The sequence below is a fragment of the Salmo trutta genome, chromosome 32 (assembly GCF_901001165.1).
Source record: "Salmo trutta chromosome 32, fSalTru1.1, whole genome shotgun sequence".
Lineage (NCBI taxonomy): Eukaryota > Metazoa > Chordata > Actinopteri > Salmoniformes > Salmonidae > Salmo > Salmo trutta.
Window position 1 is genome coordinate 12,822,180 of NC_042988.1, and position 19,837 is coordinate 12,842,016.

General features: G+C 45.2%; 1 protein-coding gene across 3 annotated transcripts in view; it reads right to left on the reverse strand.

Annotated features, from left to right (window-relative positions):
• The window catches only part of LOC115171115 (signal transducer and activator of transcription 5B), a 101,731-nt gene extending 84,504 nt beyond the window's left edge, over positions 1–17,227 (reverse strand). For 2 of the 3 annotated variants that reach the window (XM_029727629.1, XM_029727632.1), the window contains exon 1: positions 16,963–17,227. The gene's annotated coding sequence lies outside the window, so the exon portion shown is untranslated. Of the gene's footprint in view, positions 1–11,324; positions 11,937–16,962 lie in introns of those variants that run through there. The other variant, XM_029727630.1, reaches the window with a different exon arrangement.
• Between the last annotated feature and the right edge of the window lie 2,610 nt (positions 17,228–19,837).

A 19,837-nucleotide genomic window follows, 5' to 3' on the forward strand; every position in this document is an offset into this window, starting at 1 on the left:
AATGCCTCAGAAAGCTGAAAGGATACAGTTGAGTTCTGCAGAACGCACTGTAGAATTATACTCCATAACCAGCCAGTGTTCAAACAAAACCATCTGCTGAAAAATACAGCCAATTCAAACCCTAACCAACCAATACAATCCTCAACATAACCAAAACCAGGAAAGACAAGGCAAAATATAAACCAAACACCAGAACAAAATGACCCAATAGGTTTAGAAAGAGAAATCATCAGTGGAGGGCGTAAGAGTTTAGATGACATCACCACTGGAGCACATAATAATCTTCAGTGTAGCAGCCAGCCATTGGTCGAGTCATGTGTGAGCTTATAAGGCTTGACCTTTCAGTGAACTAATGCCAGGCTGATTTATGGCAATAAGGGCAGAGCAGACGACCCCTGACCTCTAGTGCATTACCGGAGCCACTAGATTAGAGTCTCTCCTCCAGGTTATCTGGGGGGATATCACTGCCTCATCTTATCCACTGAACAACAGGAACACTGGTCATACAAATGCATACAACATACTGTAGATAGTATAGCTAGCTAAAGATGTAAGATTTCAATTTGATCACCCTATTACAGGAGAAAATCTCCATTGATTATAATCCACATAATAATTCACATTTCCTGTTGCTGCAGGATTATTTTCGTGTTGTTGCAAACTGTCTTAAATTAAGATTCTACATCTGTACACTCATCTGTACACCCATTCTGTTAAATCTTTCTCTTCATTTACAAATCTATGATCTGTACCTGTCTTGACAGGACAGTGTAGCCAGAAGTTTAAAGAGTGGAGGATGAGAAATTCTGTATCTTCGGCACTGTGGCACTTAAAGGCTAGGTGAGGATTTGTTGGATTGGTGGGTATCAAGAAAGATTTTTAGGCTTGTGGCAATTTTTGTTGCAAACAAAAGTTTAGGAACCACTGATGTGGAATCAAGTGATCGGTTGGGAATTAACCTTTAGTAGGCTGTACTGGTCTCTATCTCCAATGGACAGGTAAATTATTTCAACGTCAGGGCCAAAAGTGGTTAGCATGGTAGCTACGGCTTGCTCTGAGTGGCATGTAAGTGGTATTGATATTTGCTAACATATGAACGAATTCTGCTGTCCAGCATGACGCGACCTGCAGCAGACTGGACCTCCTGTAGAGTTGACCAAACGTTACAGTTAAAACGTCTTCTTTCATATCCCCCGGTGCCAACCCAGCAGGAGGTGACCTGCAGCAGATTGGACCTCCTGTAGAGTTGACCAAACGTTACAGTTAAAACGTCTTCTTTCATATCCCCCGGTGCCAACCCAGCAGGAGGTGACCTGCAGCAGATTGGACCTCCTGTAGCGTTGACCAAACATTACAGTTAAAACGTCTTCTTTCATATCCCCCAGTGCCAACCCAGCAGGAGGTGAGCATGCCTTACAAAGATTGGGTAGCTTTTAATTAATTCCTTTGAAAATAATATGTTGGGCTGGACGAAATGATTTCACAGTCATATGATATCACAATAATTTAAACAATTACAATATACTGTAAATAGGGCCTCCTGAGTGGCGCAGCGGTCTAGGGCAATGCATCGCTGTGCTTGAGGCGTCACTACAGACCCGGGTTCGATCCCAGGCTGCGTCGCAGCCGGCCGCAACCGGGAGACCCGTGAGGCGGCGCACAATTGGACCAGCATCGTCCGGGTTTGGCTGGCTGGGTTGTCCTTGTCTCATCACGCTCTAGCGACTCCTTGTGGTGGGCCGGGCGTATGCACGCTGACCTCGGTTGCCAGCTGTACGGTGTTTCCTCCGACACATTGGTGCGGCTGTCTTCCGGGTTAAGCGAGCAGTGTGTCAAGAAGCAGTGCGGCTAGGCAGGGTCGTATTCCGGAGGACGCATGGTCCCGACCTTGGCCTCTTCCGAGTCCGTACGGGAGTTGCAGAGATGGTACAAGACTGTAACTATCAATTGGATATCACGTAAAAGGGGTAAAAAGTACCCCAAAAAATAAAGAATATACTTTAAATGTTATGAGAATGCAAATGAGCATCCCTGTTGGTTCATCAATGTGAAAATGCCTGCTCCTGTTAGAGTCTATTGAATGTAACTCTGGTGAAGTGGTTGTAGCATAGAACAGCATTTTGCTCATGTGTGTTTACTTTACAGAAAATAACTGAGAATAGGGTGATATTCTGATTTCCAACTATTTCAATACAATTTGCATATTGCAACAAGGATAGATAACACCAGTTATCCCCCAACCCCCAACCACAAAACAATGCCAATGGACATTTAAGAAGGAATTAACCAGAAATAAAAGTTAAGTAAGGTACATCCAAAGACCATCACATTTAATAAATATATATTACATTTAACCCAGTCAGCTTAACTCAGTATCCCAGCAAAAACAAAAATACCCACAAGTGACATTTGAGGAAAAACGTGATGCGCAACACAGAGGAAGAGAAATCTTTCAAATACATATATTTTGAGAGAGAGAGAGAATCAACTCTATGGGTATTGATGACTATTTGGACCATCTTAACCATTTTAAAAGGACGGATTTTAGTTGGATGATAAACCTCTTGTTAACAATATAGCCCATTTAGTGTTACCAGATACAAACTTCAGAGTAATGTAGCTGTCAACCGTGACCCAGGCTACATGATGTATTTGACAGACCGATCAGTGTTGCGTAGGCAAGGCTGAGCGCTCTGGAGGTCATGTGACTATAGGATTAGTTTGAGCCCAACTGAAAGGGGTGAGGTTAGTGGGGGTAGGGGTTAGTGTTCGCCTTGCTTTCACCACCACATGCTTTCTCATAGACCCAGGGACTCCTCCCCTACTACAGGATCTCTTTCCCTTTAACTGTCATTCTCTCTTTCTCCCTTCCTCCTCTCTCTGCTTGAAAACATTTTCAACTCGTTTCACGCTCACCCTAGTGAGGTTTAATCTCTGCTTGGACTGGACAACACACTGTTACTCAGCTAAAGGCAGAGAGAGAGAAGAGAATGCAAAAAGAAACCAATCAACACCATTGCCATATTAAAAAGGCCACGACACACACTTAGGTACTCATTGGCTGTGTTTGAGATCATTAACACCGCGATGTATCATGGGTAAATCGTGACTGACTGATCTACAAATAAGATTGAGTTGTTTTTTTTAGATGCAAGGTGATTTGTAGATCAGTCAGTCTCGACTCGCCTTTAAAGTTGGCTGCAATGTTGAATGCACCCACTTCCTTGTAGCCTACATGACACCGTACTCTGATTGGGCAACACTTCCTCATGCTCAAATTGGAACCCCCTCTTAGTCCTAATCTAAAATTTGATTATCCTACCCCAATAACAGCTTTTATGATTTTCAATGGTCAAACATGGACAATTTCAACCTGCTAACAACACCTCCTCCCCTTTTCTTCCTCCTTCCCTCCCTCCTCCAGCGGCATGTATTCATGGACGCCAAGAGATGCCAGACCCCCCCCCTCCATATTCGGTCTCTCTGTGTTTCATCATTTTCCTTCAATATGTGTAGGCCATCTATCTGATGCTGTCTGGTTTAAAAGAGTATGACATTGGTGCCGCCCGTAGGTTTGAAAGCAAGGGAAGCCAGCAAGCATTTGGCTTCCCTTGATAAAGAATAAAATAATAGCCAATCAACGTTGAGAGATACTGAGTGAGCTCAACTGTGCACCAAAAAAAAGTGTCAAGGGAAGCCAGTTTGGATTTAGCTTCACACCAATCACATCACAGCCGAAGCAACACGTAATTTACAGTAAAACAAATATTGTTGTCATTGTCCTCCGGTGGCTAGCTCGCTAAAATCGGCCCTTTCCTAAATTAGCCATGGATGGAGATAGGGATTTGGACTTGTGGTTAGACTTAATTCTCCGTATTGGACAATGATTATAACCGCGATTCTGATCTAACCATACATTCATACATTGTGCCCTTGGACTGAGAGGATGAAAGTTCAACATGTAGCTAAATGTAGAACACTAATGTTAACTAGCTGGCCTGGTGCATCATTGGCCATGAAAGGAAGTTAGGCTAGCAAGCTAGCATTTTAGCCAGGTAGCCCACGACAACAAAAACTAAAAGCGTGCACTGTATGATCGATTCGTGAAAGAGAGGAGGATGGCATTGGTTGTTTCTCTACAAGTAGGGTGAGTCGACATGTTTTTTTCTACTTGCACACACAAACTCATACACACGCATACACACACACATGGTAATCAGAACCATGGACAGCCACATCATATTTAGCTTTCATTGATTGGACTAAATTATTTTTGGTATCTTTTAGTTGTCACCGTATTAGACTAAGCAGAGGTGATTTGATGATGTTGAAATGTTGAAGTTGAAATGGTGCTGGAATAGTGGAGGCAGCTCCTGATTTCTTTGCGACTTAATTGTGGTAGCCTAACTCTCCATGGTTCTAAATCAATAGTTGTTTAGTGGTTCGAAAATGTCAAAAACATTAACTTGCTTGACCATGCTGTAGGTCATGTAACTGTTTGTTACATGCAATATGCTTTGTGGACTTCACCTGACAGATGTTGCTCTCCGGTTTTGTGATGAAACAAAGGTGTGGTTGAATTTATTCTGCCACTGTCTTCTTATTGTCTCGACCTTAGGCCTATATCACGGTGTCAGGGCATATGAACTAACAGGTTATAGAGCAAACAATGCAATTATCACAACACAGGTTGTAAAATGGCGTTTTTACCTGGCTTGCATGGCTTCCTTCGTGATTTTCCACAACGCACCGCTACTGCTCTCCTCAACTGTATGAGATCATCGGTCTCTTTCATAAGTGACTCCTGACTCACAGCATCCTGAGAGGACAAGGGACTAGTGACTGATAACCAAGCCAGGAACTTTTCCCATATACAGTATACACCATTATTATTATTATTATTATTATTATTGTATTTGTATAGTGCTTTTCATTACAGCAATGGCAGGTAGCCTAGTGGTTAGAGCGTTGGACTCGTAACTGAAAGGTGGCAAGATTGAATCCCCGAACTGACAAGGTAAAAATCTGTCGTTCTGCCCCTGAACAAGGCAGTTAACCCTCTGTTCCTAGGCCATCATTGTTCTTAACTGACTTGCCTAGTTAAATAAAAGGTAAAAAAAAAACGACAGATGCTGTTAGACTACAATATTATTTTTCTGACTGTTTGGAGGTGTAAACAACACTAAATAAATTCTAAGTAATACCAGTGTCACGCCCTGACCTTAGAGTTCTTATTTATTCTCTATGTTTGGTTAGGTCAGGGTGTGACTCGGGTGGGAATATCTATGTTTTCTATTTATTTGTTTTTTTGAGCCGAGTGTGGTTCCCAATCAGAGGCAGCTGTCTATCGTTGTCTCTGATTGGGAATCATACTTAGGCAGCCTGTTTTCCAACTGAGCTTTGTGGGGGGTTATTTTCTGTTTAGAATTCTGTTACCTGACAGAACTGTTGGCTTTTCGTTTTGTTACTTTGTTCAAGTGTTTTTTTTATCAATAAATATCATGAACACTTACCACGCTGCGCTTTGGTCCACTCATTCCGACGACAGCCGTTACAGAACCTCCCACCAAAGATGGACCAAGCAGCGTGGCCAGGAGAGTTAAACATGGGAGGAGATCCTAGACGGGAAAGGACCCTGGAGGCAGGACGGGGAATATCGCCGTCCGAAGGAGGAGATGGAGGCAGCGAGAGCAGAACGGCGACGCTACGAGGAACTAGCATGGCAACAACGGAAGCCCGAGAGGCAGCTTAAAAAAAAAATGTTGGGGGGGGCACACGGGGAGATTGGCGGAGTCAGGGTTGAGACCTGAGCCAACTCCCCGTGCTTACCGTGGGGATCAGGTGAACAGTCAGGCACCGTGTTATGCTGTGATGCGCACTATATCTCCAGTGCGCATTCATAGCCCGGTGCGCTCTGTGCCTGCGCCCCGCATTTGCCGTGCTAGAGTGGGCATTCAGCCAGGAAGGGTTGTGCCGGCTCAGCGCTCCTGGTCTCCAGTACGCCTCCTCAGTCCAGGATATCCTGCGCCAGCTCTACGCACCTTGTCGCCAGTGCGCATTCACAGCCCAGTTCGTCCTGTGCCAGCGCCCCGCACTTGCCGGGCTCAAGTGAGCGTTCAGCCAGGACGGGTTGTGCCAGCTCTATGCTCCAGACCCCCAGTGCGCCTCCACAGTCCAGTATATCCTGCACCGGTTCTACGCACCAGGTCTCCAGTGCGCCTCCACAGTCCAGTACGTCCTGTGCCTCCTCCTCGCACTCTCCCTGAAGTGCGTGTCCTCAGTCAGGTACATCCTGTGCCTGCTCCTCGCACTTGCCCTGAAGTGCGTGTCACCAGTCTGGCGATACCTGTTCCAGCTCCACGCATCAGGCCTCCAGTGCGCCTTCCCAGTCCAGAGCTTCCGGCGACGGTCCGCGGTCCGGAGCCTCCAGCGGGGGTTGCCAGTCCGGAGCCTCCGGCAACGATCTACTGTCAGGTTCCTCCGGCGACGGATCCAGGGTCTGGAGCCTCCTGCGACGGTTCCCGGCCCGGAGCCTCCGGCGACGGTTCCCTGCCCGGAGCCTCCAGTGGGGGTTGCCAGTCCAGAGCCTCCGGCAACGATCTAATGTCAGGTTCCTCCGGTGACGATCCAGGGTCTGGAGCCTCCGGCGACGATCCACAGTCCGGTTCCATGAAAGTGGGGGAAGCCCCAAGCAGAGGGGGATCGGCGTCCCGCACCAGAGCCTCCACCAAGTGGAGATGCCCACCCGGACCATCCCCTATAGGTTCAGGTTTGTGGCCGAAGTCCACACCTTTTGGGGGGGTACTGTCACGCCCTGACCTTAAAGTTATTATTTACTCTCTATGTTTGGTTAGGTCAGGGTGTGACTCGGGTGGGAATATCTATGTTTTCTATTTCTTTGTTTTTTGAGTCGAGTGTGGTTCCCAATCAGAGGCAGCTGTCTATCGTTGTCTCTGATTGGGAATCATACTTAGGCAGTTTTGTGGGAGGTTATTTTCTGTTTAGAATTCTGTTACCTGACAGAACTGCTGGCTTTTCGTTTTGTTACTTTGTTTGAGTGTTTTTTTTATCAATAAATATCATGACCCCTTACCACGCTGCACTTTGGTCCACTCATTCCGACGAGAGCCGTTACAACCAGTCTGTTCTAACAAAAAGAAAATGTAAAGCCTTTATTACAGCATAGCAAAGATCAAAAAGCAGAATCTGTGAAATTGCTTCATCTGACATTTTGCCGTTGCATGAGGCTTGGTGCTCACGGAATAAGTTGGCTATTAAACAAACACTCAAACAGGCTAACCGAAGCGAAATCTGTCTTATTTCTGTAGATATACAGTGCCTTCAGAAAGTATTCAAACCCCTTGACTTTTTACACATTTTGTTACGTTACAGCCTTATCCAAAAATGTTTTAAATAGATTTTTTTTCTGAAAAATCTATATACAATACCCCATAGTAAAACACAAAAAACGTTTCTTTTTTTTAAAATGTTTGCTAATTTATTGGCACCCCTGTATTTGGGGAGTTTCTCCCATTCTTCCCTGCCGACCTCTCAAGCTCTGTCAGGTTGGATGGGGAGCATTGCTGCACAGCTATTTTCAGGTCTCTCCAGAGATTTCGATCGGGTTCAAGTCTGGGCTCTGGCTGGGCCACTCAAGGACATTCAGAGACTTGTCCTGAAGCCACTCCTGCGTTGTCTTGGCTGTGTGCTTAGGGTCGTTGTCCTGTTGGAAGGTGAACCTTTGCCCCAGTCTGAGGTCCTGAGGGCTCTGGAGCAGGTTTTGATCAAGGATGTCTCTGTACTTTGCTCCTTTCATCTTTGCCTCGATCCTGACTAGTCTCCCAGTCCCTGCCCCTGAAAATGGTGCCAGGTTTCCTTTAGACGTGATGCTTGGCATTCAGGCCAAAGAGTTCAATCTTGGTTTCATCAGACCAGAGAATCTTCTTTCTCATGGTCTGATAGTCCTTTAGGTGCCTTTTGGCAAACTCAAAGCAGGCTGTCATGTGCCTTTTACTGAGGGGTAGCTTCCGTCTGGCCACTCTACCATAAAGGCCTGATTGGTGGAGTTCTGCAGAGATGGTTGTCCTTCTGGAAGGTTCTCCCATCTCCACAGGGGAACTCTAGAGCTATGTCAGAGTGACCATTGGGTTCTTGGTCACCTCCCTGACCAAGGCCCTTCTCCCCCGATTTCTCAGTTTGGCAGGGCGGCCAGCTCTAGGAAGTCTTGGCGGTTCCAAACTTCTTCCATTTAAGAATGATGGAGGCCATTGTGTTCTTGGGGACCATCAATGCTGCAGATTTTTTTAGTACCCTTCCCCAGATCTGTGTCTCGACACAATCCTGTCTCGGAGCTCTACGGACAATTCCTTCGACCTCATGGCTTGGTTTTTGCTCTGACATGTACGATCAACTCTAGGACCTTATATAGACAGGTGTGTGCTTTTCCAAATCATGTCCAATGAATTGCATTTACCACAGGTGGACTCAAATCAAGTTGTAGAAGCATCTCAAGGATGATCGATGGAAACAGGATGCACCAGAGCTCAATTTCGAGTCTCATAGCAGAGTCTGAATACTTAGGTAAATAAGGTATTTCTGTTTAGAATTTTTAAGAAATTAGCAAAAATTCCTAAAAACCTGTTTTCGCTTTGTCATTATGCGATATTGTCACATCTGTTTGAAGGATTGGACCAAAGCGCAGCGTGTTGAGTGCTCATCTTCCTTTTATTAAAGTGAGCACTTAAACAAAAATTAACAAAATGACACACGACAGTTCCGTAAGGTAACATTGACTATACGAAAAACAACCCCCCACAACCCACAGGAAAAAACAGGCTGCCTAAGTATGGCTTCCAATCAGAGACAACGAACGACACCTGCCTCTGATTGGAAACCATACTCGGCCACACATAGAAAATGAACATAGAAAATGAAAACTAGAACAAATCCCCATGAAACAAACCAACCCCAAAACACACAAAAACAACACCCCCTGCCACGCCCTGACCATACTACAATGACAAATGACCCCTTTTACTGGTCAGGACGTGACAGTACCCCCCCCCCCCCCCCCCCCCCCCCCGAAAGTGCAGACCCCGACTGCACCTCAAAACAAAAAAACCCACAAAAACAACCCAAAACATAAAGGAAGGGAAGGGAGGGTGGCCACCGTCAACGACGGTTCCTGTGCTACACCCCCCCTTCGCCAATCCTCCCACTACGGAGGTGGCTCTGGCTCCGGGCGTAGCTCCCGTTCTGCGCTGCCGATCCCCGCTGGAGGCTCTGGGCTGCAGACCGTTGCTGAAGACTCTGGGCTGCAGACCACCGCTGAAGGCTCTTGGCTGCAGACCACCGATGGTCACTGTAGCCCGACACGGGCGGAGCGCTGGCACAGGGCGAACTGGGCTGTGCTGGGGAATGAGGGCTGCCGTGCGTAGAGTAGGCACAGGATGAACTGGGCCGAGGAGACGCACTGGCGGCCAGATGCGCTGAGCAGGCACACTCCTTCCTGGCTGAGTGCCAACTCTAGCACGGCAACGCTGCGGAGCCCGTATCGACCGCACCGAACTGTGCGTGCGGATGGGCGAGAGAGTGCGCATCACCCCGTAATGCATCGCTCGCCCCTCTGCACGCCTGCTCAGTCGTGCCCTCTCCGCCAGTACCTCCTTCCGGAATCTCGCGTCAAGCTCCGTGCTTGACTCCATGACTGGCACTGGTTTGCTCCACAGCTCTCTCCTGTACGCCCGGGAAGTTAGGTCAGGGCTCCCCCCTGACCGAGCCAAACTACCCGTATGCCCCTCCCAATTTTTTGGGGGGGGCTTCCTCTCAGCCTCCTCCTGACGTTCCAGCCGTTCCTCCCAGTAACGCCGTTCCACCTTCGCTGCCTCTATCTCCTCCGGCGGGCGGCGATACTCTCCAGGTTGACTCCAGGGTCCTTTCCCATCCAGGATTTCCTCCCAGGTCCAGGACTCCAGATACCTCTCCAGTTGCTCCCTTCCACGCTGCTTGGTCCTTCGTCAGTGGGTGGTTCTGTCACAACTGTTTGAAGGATTGGACCAAAGCGCAGCGTGTTGAGTGCTCATCTTCCTTTTATTAAAGTAAAGTGAACACTTAAACAAAAATTAACAAAATGACACACGACAGTTCCGTAAGGTAACATTGACTATATGAAAAACAACCACCCACAAACCCAAAGGAAAAAACAGGCTGCCTAAGTATGGCTTCCAATCAAAGACAACGAAAGACACCTGCCTCTGATTGGAAACCATACTCGGCCACACATAGAAAATGAACATAGAAAATAAAAACTAGAACAAATCCCCATGAAACAAACCAACCCCAAAACACACAAAAACAACACCCCCTGCCATGCCCTGACCATACTACAATGACAAATGACTCCTTTTACTGGTCAGGACGTGACAGATATTGTGTGTAGATTGCTTAGGGGAAAAAATATTTAATCCATTTTAGAATAAGGCTGTAAACGTAACAAAAGGTGGAAAAAGTCAAGGGGTCTGAATACATTCCGAATGCACTGTATATGGATCATTCATAAAGCCAGGCACATTTAAGTTAGGCTATTGATTATAGACCAAATGAAGTTGGGATTTCCTCGCTACTCAATTTTCTTTGACAATTAGGCTAAGGCAAGGGCTGTTTCCTTGCCTCTGCTGCGGCTGCCTCAGCCACATTGTTCTCAATTCTAATATGCTGTTAACTTTGCTATTATGCACATGGCAACATAGGGAAAGGCACACTGAAGATTATTATTCAGAATTGTGGACAGCGACCGTACCCAACGCGGGAGAAAGCACATTTGTTATAAAATAATATTAGATATATTAGTGTTGCACCATTATTTTTCATAATATAAGCATATACAATATCAGTATCACATGTCTTAGAGTGATGGACTATGGCATCCCTGTGGCCTCCGCATTGGATTAGTCCACTGAGACAGGTGCGAATCAGACAGGTCTCTTGTGCACCATGAAAAAAAAAATTGTGACTGCTCGACTAAAGAAATCTCAGCCAACCAACAGCCTATTGACCAAACAATTGACCAGACGACTAAATGGGGTCAGCCCTAAAATATTTACAGAGCTCTCTGCCTAGGGGACCTCACAGCGCCATGGAAACCACAGAATTAAAATGTGTTACATCCATGAATTCATCACAGGCATGCATGGAATACTTCAACTAACCATCCCTCTTCACCAGCATCAGAACAACCCACCCATGCACCAAAACCTCTCATCTTCCTCTTTCCTCCACCCCTTCCAGTAAAGACCCATCAGGTCAGTATCCCTGGCATGGCTTACCTGGTAGCAGGGAAGGAGATAGTGGGGGAACTCTAGCTAAGCACACGGGCATGCTGTGACCACATGGCCTGCCCTGCCTGTTGAGAGACGGGATCCTTAAGCATAGGGTTTCCCCTGTTCCCCTGCTGTTTCTGGGGTTGTCTCTCTGTGTCTATTTCTGCTCGCTCCCTGCCTGGGACAGGTTGTGCTGTCCAACTCATGTGTGCCCAGCATGCCAAATGTCCGTGCCAGCCAGACCCAAAACGACCTCTGAAACTTTGTCTTGGCAGTGGAAACGGACAGTTACATAGTCCAGTTGAATTAACCGTGTGGGCTCCCCAGGCAGTGCTTCACATAATGTCAAGTGGGTCAGGGTTAAATGGTGCAAACAATCCTTGATGGTTAACCATAACGGTTTCCATTGATGTCTGACCAAGTGCTTATTTATTTTAGAGAGGGAAAACACATCCCAAATTGTGCAGATGAAGCTGGGCAGACAATCCATTAAGGAAAATCTACCGGACCTAGTACCACATACTTTGCAGGCATCAGGACAGAAAGCCCAATACAGCAGAACTTATAAGCAGCCAAAGAGCAAATGGAACAGAGCCAGAATGTCATGGATTCCTCTGGAATTTTCATTACGCACACCTGGCCCCTATTCCCAGTGATTAGTAATTGTATAAGTGTGTCCTTGGTTTACCATTGTCCTGTCGATTTATTGTTACAATGTCCGTTGGTTCGTATGAGTTCCTGTGCTGTGTGTTTTGGCTTTCGTGCTCTTGTGGATTGCGCAGATGATTACGGGTCTTGTCCCGTGTGTTAATCATTGTGCACGTGTGTTATTTATTCGAGGTACTCCTCGCTCTTTTGTTTGGGTTTCAAACCTGTGTTTTGTATAGTGTTTGTTTGGTCTTCATCCCCATGCCTTTACACGGCACGCCGTAATTTGGGTGGAAATAAAACCCCTATTACGCATTCCTGCGCCTGTCTCCCGAATCATTCATACCAGCGTGGCACAGAAACCTTTCAAAAATCCAATCTAAGTAATAAAACATATATAGAGCCAAAGTCGACAGTATTTTGTCAAAAGTCCTCATCTGCTAAAAGGTATGCAGCCCCAGAGAGAAGTAGTAGATAGCAGTGAACATGGTAAGACAGGAGCACTCAGTTCAGGAACATCAATACTGCAAGCATCCTTCTTTCAATCTCTACTTCAAACCAAACAGGCAAGATGACCTGATGTTGAGTACCCAACTAGTCAGAGAGCCCTGGATGGTGAAAGGGTGGTGGAGGAATAAGGAGTGGTTGTGGGTGGTGGAGGAATAAGGAGCGGTTGTGGGTGGTGGAGGAATAAGGAGCGGTTGTGGGTGGTGGAGGAATAAGGAGAGGTTGTGGGTGGTGGTGGAGGAATAAGGAGCGGTTGTGGGTGGTGGAGGAATAAGGAGCGGTTGTGGGTGGTGGAGGAATAAGGAGCGGTTGTGGGTGGTGGAGGAATAAGGAGTGGTTGTGGGTGGTGGAGGAATAAGGAGCGGTTGTGGGTGGTGGAGGAATAAGGAGCGGTTGTGGGTGGTGGAGGAATAAGGAGCGGTTGTGGGTGGTGGAGGAGGAATAAGGAGCGGTTGTGGGTGGTGGTGGAGGAATAAGGAGCGGTTGTGGGTGGTGGAGGAATAAGGAGCGGTTGTGGGTGGTGGAGGAATAAGGAGCGGTTGTGGGTGGTGGAGGAGGAATAAGGAGCGGTTGTGGGTGGTGGAGGAATAAGGAGCGGTTGTGGGTGGTGGAGGAATAAGGAGCGGTTGTGGGTGGTGGAGGAATAAGGAGTGGTTGTGGGTGGTGGAGGAATAAGGAGCGGTTGTGGGTGGTGGAGGAATAAGGAGCGGTTGTGGGTGGTGGAGGAATAAGGAGCGGTTGTGGGTGGTGGAGGAGGAATAAGGAGCGGTTGTGGGTGGTGGTGGAGGAATAAGGAGCGGTTGTGGGTGGTGGAGGAATAAGGAGCGGTTGTGGGTGGTGGAGGAATAAGGAGCGGTTGTGGGTGGTGGAGGAGGAATAAGGAGCGGTTGTGGGTGGTGGTGGAGGAATAAGGAGCGGTTGTGGGTGGTGGTGGAGGAATAAGGAGCGGTTGTGGGTGGTGGAGGAATAAGGAGCGGTTGTGGGTGGTGAAGGAATAAGGAGCGGTTGTGGGTGGTGGAGGAATAAGGAGCGGTTGTGGGTGGTGGAGGAGGAATAAGGAGCGGTTGTGGGTGGTGGTGGAGGAATAAGGAGCGGTTGTGGGTGGTGGTGGAGGAATAAGGAGCGGTTGTGGGTGGTGGTGGAGGAATAAGGAGCGGTTGTGGGTGGTGGAGGAATAAGGAGCGGTTGTGGGTGGTGGAAGAATAAGGAGCGGTTGTGGGTGGTGGAGGAATAAGGAGCGGTTGTGGGTGGTGGAGGAGGAATAAGGAGCGGTTGTGGGTGGTGGAGGAATAAGGAGCGGTTGTGGGTGGTGGAGGAATAAGGAGCGGTTGTGGGTGGTGGAGGAATAAGGAGCGGTTGTGGGTGGTGGAGGAATAAGGAGCGGTTGTGGGTGGTGGAGGAATAAGGAGCGGTTATGGGTGGTGGAGGAATAAGGAGCGGTTATGGGTGGTGGAGGAGGAATAAGGAGCGGTTGTGGGTGGTGGAGGAGGAATAAGGAGTGGTTGTGGGTAGTGAATTATCAGGGGAAACTACATTATGCTGTGGAGGAGATATGGGGTCAGAGAATTCAGCTAGATCAGGGGTATTCAACTGGGGATCCTTTTTTAATGGATATTAAAAATGAATATCACTAGCAACAACAGAATAAACACATTTTTATGTCAACTTGATTTCTGAACTCCTAATATTGAGCAAATTACAGTAATTGGAGCTAATTACACTCACTGGAGTATCTGACAGACTGAAAAAAGCAAGTAAGGCTGCTGGTATAAGCTTTCTTGACTTGGACATTAGTTTTTGTCAACACATGGCTAACCTTTGTTTAACCAGCTAAACAGCTTCTACTAGCAAAAATGTGTTTGGAGATACCTTTCCAGCTAATAGGCTATGTTAGAGTTTACACTTCATCTTCCAATTATAACTAGCCTGACTACCCATCCACATCACTTCGGCCAAACACCACACCCAGTATCATTTCTTCTCCACCATGAATGTATGGAGCGATCGATAGAGCAGCAGAGTTAAATTCAGAATGAGTCGTCAGGCAAAACTATAACTGCAGGACGTCAGAATAATGAAAACATCTATCAAATCAATTAATTTTCAAGGGGTGGTGGGTTGGGTCAAGGAAGTCTGGTAGTGCACCTGACTTTTACCCATGGTTAGCAAAACACTCATCAAAGCATCCTGACCTGTGCTGCTGTCAGTCGGTGTGTGTATAATGTCATCATAACATGAAAGAGGTAGAATACACAGGGACAAAGTGGGGTGCAATCAAACTGCATCGCAGGAAGTAATGACTGTCCATACACAATGTGGTTGTAACGTGCAAACACGCGGACACACACACACAAATCTTATCACCACTCAAAGCTCGCAGTGACATTGACGTTTTAGTCATCAACACATCAACAATTTAGGGGTATTTCCTTTATACAGAGACCTGTCTGTGCTTGTGAGGTTGAGCCATATGACAGTCTAGTCATACACTATAACATCAATGCATGTGGTGACATTTCAGCTAAACACCAACAACTATGTTTCCAATTGCATACCTTTACATGTGAGTCACACATTGTACTATTACGGGACATGTCCATGTCTTCAGTGACAACAACCACAACCACACAGCACTGCTTTCAGTGGCATTTTAATGCAAACACATCAGTGGCTTCTGTGACATTAGGTATCCCTTTTACCTTTCCCTAACTAGTCAGTTGCACAACTGAATGTATTCCACCGAAATGTGCCTTCCGCATTTAACCGATGTCCACGTCATCGATACTGTGATGGAGCTTCTTCTAACCCCAAATAGCAACAAATGTGATGGAAAACAAGTGAATGAGCTCCCTTTATAACACAGTGTGAATCCATTCATCTCAGGTTAGTTGAAGCCCATTGTGTACAAAATATGTTGAGCTCATTTCTCACAAGAGAGGAATAAGAAAGCAAACAGAATGACAGTTTTGGTACTAAAGGGATTACTCATACAGCACCTGTTTTGTTATTTGTTTTCATGTCTGTTTTCAGTGTTATGACGACTGACCACATTTTACACAGCATCCTGTGTGGCCATTTTGTTATAAAACAAGTAAAACACTAACTGACACATATCAATGAGGGATTGGGAGACTATTAGGACAACTAGATTAAGTGGCTTGTTTTATTCCAGATTTAATTATGAATCATTGACATAAAGCCTCTTAAATTAAATCCATTGTTTGTGTTCCAAACACCCATGTTTACTCAGTTGTGGTAAGGAGGCTTGGAGAACAACTGGCATAAAGCTCTCAAATAAACAGGAGGAGAGAATGTCACACCTTGACTGCATCACCTGGCCAATAGCCAGGCTGCCTTGCTCTCCAGGTGCAATAAAATAAACATTGGACTACTTTACCAGCATATCAACACCAAGTCTGCAGCCAATATAGCCTACAGTAGCAATTGTGCACAGTTGTGTATTATCACATGGTTGTTAACATTTTGTCAAATTATTCCGTTAATTTAAAAACGATAGGCGCCCATTTTCACCAGCGAACTTGGACAAAATAAAAAACATCTCAGAAAAATATTCTGCCCAATCCACTCACAAGTGTTTGTGCCATCTCCACAAACACTTTAGAGTGGATTATTACTCATAGTTTCTTTGTTGCACTGAAAGTCATTCCAATAATATATAGCGTATTTGTCTAAATTCAACATATATTTAAAAAATATAACTGCTCGTCTAAGATAAATAATAATACAACTGCTTATTTTTTACATTGACAGGCAGACACCATATTTTTTTTTACATCGGCATTGATCATTTATTTATCTAGTTCTTATCTAAATTCGAAAGTTACCTAACTAAAATAGATGTGCAATACAAGTTGAACTTTCACCTGTTAGGCTACAACACAACTTCTTGAGAGGAGTTCCACACGCACATTCATTATACAATGATATGCGCCTCGCGCTGGCTAACGGTTTGACAGAATCAACTCCCCTTCCAATTTGCGTTTGACCTAGGCTACACGCTATTTCAATGATCCGTATAACATGTGTTATAGCCTACATACAAATTATGTTAATAATATAGTCTTTATGATATTATGTTAAAAAACATTGTGCAATGTTGAAGAAAATAAATGATCTAGCGTATTCGAGTTCTCGCTTGACTCCCAGGAGGGGGTTGGACTCAGCCTGTTGATTCAATATATATTTATATAGGAGAAAGGGTTAACAAACACCAATAACAAAGTAAATATTATATTAACAATACACTCAACTAATATTGTAAACTGGAAAAAAATATATTTGTAGCTTCACATGTGGTATTGTCGGTGACATAACCACGCTTGGCTAGCCTAAAAGACAGCAGAGCCGCACAACTCTAACCATAGTTTGTTTACAAAGCGCTGTCAGAACATTCTTTCACAATAGAACCGTCTACACGAAATATGCTTGTCCAAAACCTTCTCGAAGCTGACATAGTTAACAAACCTACCTTGACGGGACGATCAATTGAGTTGTCTTTTTGCATAAAAGTAAAGGAAAGCTCCGCAACGTACGTACGACCCAGAAAATGAACCTCTCTCGTCTCTTTCTAACTGTTCGCTACGCAGTTTTTTTCAATCTCTCTCTTTCGTGTCTTTCGCTTGCTCTCCCCTCAAGGCTCGGTCAGTGCAATAGAGGATCCTTGGGACGTCCATCTCCTAAACCCTAACATTAACCATAACCCTTACCTAACCCTTGCCTTAACCATTTTAAATGTCAACTTCGATGGGGGGGTGTAAGGGGCTTCCCAAGGATCCCGGATAGCAGGAACCCTCTATGTTCTCTCCCTCTCTCTAACCGCCCACTTCCGGCGTTTTCTGTTTGACAGGCGAATATTGTCAGATGAAAACATTAACATGTGCAATATATTGTTCCTACTTCAGTAAGTTAATTTACCAGTATAATATAGCCTAACCTAATTAATGTAAGGCAATTAAATGATAAAATTATCTAATTCTGTATTGATGATGATAATAATAATAATAATAAATAGATGAAGGAGAAAGTTTATTATTATTATTTTCCTACATAGTATCATGTTATATGCTATTGTTATAATCATCATTAGAAGTAGTCTTGTAGTAACTGAAGTAGCCTTTGTAAGAGCAATGTGATCTATTTCTAAATAGCACTACAGTACATATGTGTAGTCTGTACATAGCCTATTGATGAACAACATTGAACCACATAACAGGTGTTCACAAGAATAGGCCAACATGTGCACATGTTGCCTTCAATGTGTCTCAATGGGAAGAAAGTGGTGAAAACCAATGGGAAGTTGAAGAGATGGAGACGCCCAGCTCTAGGAAGCAGCAAGGCCAAGAGTGAGAAACTATTCTCAGATTTGTAGGTCTTTGTACCCTCTATGTTCTGCTATGCACTCATATAGCCACTGACAGACAGACCTTCAACACACAGCTAAGGTTCTGTTCGGTCAGATGGAAAATAGAATCTATTTTATAAGTACTGTGTTTGTGAACAAAATAGACAGTGGCTTTTGTCTCATTTGACTAAAAGCAAAGCGCTTTATAGTAAAATGCATGGTGGAGTGAAAGACAAAATGAAAGTGATTCATCTTTTGCTAGGTCCTTGCAGGCAGTAGATTTAAGCACAGCATCCTTCTCACTGCACATGAATATAATGTTTTAGCTGCAGACAGCACCAGAGCCTGATAGGTGTTAGCAGAGAGAGGGTGTGTGTGTGTGTGTGTGTCACTTCCCAGAGGGACTATTCTTCTAGGCCCTTTCCAACTGTAAATAAGTTAAATGGTCAAATCTGTGCTGCACGTGATTCACACAGATTTACACAGATCTACACACACCAACTGCAAAAAAACGCTGCATGGTAGATTACAAAAACCTCTCGATTGACTGTAAAACTTCCCGTTGTTATTAGTCCTCAAAGTGATCATGTATGGATATGATCATCATGGATACTCAAACTTTAAAATGTTGTGCATTGTAATATTGACATATTCTCTAGCTGGAGGAGTACAGTGACACCTTGTGGTAGAGGGACAGACAAAGTGGATATGTTTTGGATCTCATTTAGGATACCAGATTTTCCATAACAGGGTAATAGTCGATGAGTGATGGCAGTGACATAATCTGGCAGAACAACTAAAGATGGAAAAAACAGATTTAAAGAAAAAACAATGTTTGTGAGCTCACACGTGCACATGTGCTTTTCTAATAGAGATAGAGAGAGCGAGAAAAAGGTTAAACTGAGTTAATTGGGAGAGGGCCAGCAGCAGCCGTCTACCAGCTTTATACAAGCAGACTGAACAAAACAACCACAGAATGGTCCCCTCCGAGGGAGATGCATAGAAAGACTGACAGGGAGTAGAAGAGACAGAGACGTGTGCGTGTCATATCTTAGATCCGTGTAAGTATCAGGCCCTGGTAACCTTTACACACAAAAGCAGGTTTTGGTAGTTATGTGCATGTATGTTTGTACATAGCTAAGTATATGGCTGGAGACAAAAAAACTATCAGGAAATATGAATCTCATTGAATAACCTCCATTACAGATAGAAAGGCCTACATGCACCCAATCCCAGCAGTGTTGGTCCCTAGAGACTGAACAGTAAATTACATGTTAACTTGTGTGATTGATACTGCATAAACACATAAACTATTCAGTGACTAATGACTAATTTATGAAGCAGAATTTGGTCCACAGTCCATTTTCCTCCTCTGTAAGTAAGTGTCCTTCGGTACGCTGCTAGGCATTTGAAATATGAGAGTTTTCCGACTTAACGACTGTCTCTTGGCCAAACGCAGCAGCTGGAAGTGGAAGTGTTTTGCGGAAAGCCAACATTTCTCAAAACATATAAGGCATGGCAATACTATGAACAAATTTGTATTATTTCTAACTTCGGTTTCACACACAAAAAACGTTGTTAAGGCAACAACAGAAAACACACACACTCCACTAGGCCCTCTGTGTGTGCGCACACACACACACACACACACACACACACACACACACACACACACACACACACACACACACACACACACACACACACACACACACAACTCCAGCCATACATCAGGCCACTCCAGAGCACACCGTTAAAATGGAATCGATTCTCCAAACGGATTAGCTGCTGGCAAAGCAGGCTGGAGGGGTGACATTTTGCTTTCAGAAACTGAGTCAGCAGCTGCTGATAAAAGGCAAGGCTCTCAGTCTTCTTCTGCCTCTTCACGCCCCTTCATTTCACCATTCACCTTAACTCAGCTCCTCATGCCAAGCAGGACAGGGGGAAGGCTAGTTCCTATCAGAGATAAAAGAGAGAAGAAATAGAGAGAGAGAGGAAGAGA